The 1,695-nt window shown below is 44.5% G+C and overlaps 2 non-coding genes across 2 annotated transcripts; both read left to right on the top strand.

The window, feature by feature from the left end:
* The first annotated feature begins 361 nt into the window (after positions 1 to 361).
* On the top strand, positions 362 to 434 carry trnaa-agc (transfer RNA alanine (anticodon AGC)). The gene has a single exon. It is a non-coding gene; the product is annotated as a tRNA-Ala (tRNA).
* A 508-nt stretch (positions 435 to 942) lies between these two features.
* On the top strand, positions 943 to 1,028 carry trnay-gua (transfer RNA tyrosine (anticodon GUA)). Its single transcript is given in 2 exon segments — positions 943 to 979; positions 993 to 1,028. It is a non-coding gene; the product is annotated as a tRNA-Tyr (tRNA).
* Positions 1,029 to 1,695: the final 667 nt, after the last annotated feature.

Genomic DNA, 1,695 nt, shown 5'->3' with positions numbered 1-1,695 from the left:
GAAAGCGCAAAAGATGTTTGCTCTCTGGGCTTTGTTATAACTGTTTGAGTTTATTTACTGGCTATTTACAACTTTTATGAAATTTAGAAATTGACAACATACCAAACAGAACAGCCTTGGATTAACAATGTTTCCAGAAAGGGCTATTTGTCACACAGTCATTATAATTGTCGGTATCCCGGGTAAGTACCTTTCCATTACTGATACGGAAGCAGAGACCTCACGCCGCTCTCAGCTACTGATGAGTGAGTGACTGTGTGTGCCTGTCTGTGAGCTGCTGATTGTGCATCGGTGAACAGTGGCAGGCATGCGATGATGTTTATCCAACGAAGCATATTATAGGAAGTTAGCACGACGTGCTGGGGAATTAGCTCAAATGGTAGAGCGCTCGCTTAGCATGCGAGAGGTAGCGAGATCGATGCTCGCATTCTCCATCGACATTTTGTATTCAGAGGATTCCTCGCATCAAATTCCTGAACTTGGATTTCACAAAAGATGCGGTTGGCGCTGAGCGAGCGGAAAGTGTCTCAGTCAAAGGACCGGAAGAAAATGTCGTAGTTTTGCTGTGTTGAAAGCAGATAGGAGGAAAAGCTGGCTGGCAGCTGGAGTTTCAGTAATGCATGAGCTGCAGGCGACAATTCTGGCATAAATCAGTTGAGTGGTTAGAAGGACATTGCCCTGGTTACTGGGTGAAAAGAGAAAGCTGAGTAACTTTGATTTGAACGGGCGAGGACGATCAAAGAGCTGTGTTGGAATCGTAGTGTCCCTAGAATTGTCAGGAGCGCGGTGATAGGCGTCATCCCGTGGCCTGTGGCCCCCAGTGCTGGAAGGACGAGATAGTTGCCACAGGCAGGCTTTTGCCGTCGGTCGACAGATGCCAGGCTGAAATCTGCATAATGATTGTCGGTAGGAGCCAACGTGGAGAAACTTGCTGTCGCTTTTCCTTCGATAGCTCAGTTGGTAGAGCGGAGGACTGTAGAGGAAATGGAGTCATCCTTAGGTCGCTGGTTCGATTCCGGCTCGAAGGAACAGGAATTCTTTTACTGCGCCCGTCATCAATTCCATACCACAGCCTCGCCATGATTGAAATTCCCCCGCGAACATGGCATTTGTGGACAAGCAGCTGGAATTTCTTTTTACCATGTTATCATCATTTTGAAATTATGCTAAAATGTTTCGACATCTTTGGTAATATAATAATGAAATACTCTGAATTTAACGGTATTAATGAATATAATCCATAAATGTGCTAAACATTAAACGTACCACATTTACATTGAAGCATTTTAGCTTCAGCGTACGTGCATTGTCATGGTTTCAAGTTACAACACTGTCACAAATGGTCACAATGAAGACAGAATGGAAGTCGGTCGCTCACTGTTAAGAAACCACCAACGTCGTCCCGTCAGGACATTTCACTGTTGCATCCTCCCTGTCAATTGTGACTGTCTGACAGTCTTTACGTGTGTTGTGTGTTATGTTTTGTCATCGTTTGACTTGCATATTACAGATTTAAAAAACATTCCAAGTGCCGAGAACTTTTAAGACCGGGTAACAATTTTCTGCCCAGAGCAATGGTTTGTCCCCGAAGCAGTAAAATAAAACAGAGGGAAGGTTGCTGCGGTGCAAGATCTTGGTTTCAGAATCTGACCTTGCAATGGAATAGTAACTCAGATTTTCGGAAAGAAGCGCAGA

This window comes from Hypanus sabinus, unplaced genomic scaffold (genome assembly GCF_030144855.1).
Source record: "Hypanus sabinus isolate sHypSab1 unplaced genomic scaffold, sHypSab1.hap1 scaffold_727, whole genome shotgun sequence".
In the NCBI taxonomy this organism is placed as follows: Eukaryota; Metazoa; Chordata; class Chondrichthyes; order Myliobatiformes; family Dasyatidae; genus Hypanus; species Hypanus sabinus.
The sequence above is the reverse complement of the archived record's forward strand: the minus strand, read 5'-3'. Positions and strand labels throughout refer to the sequence as shown.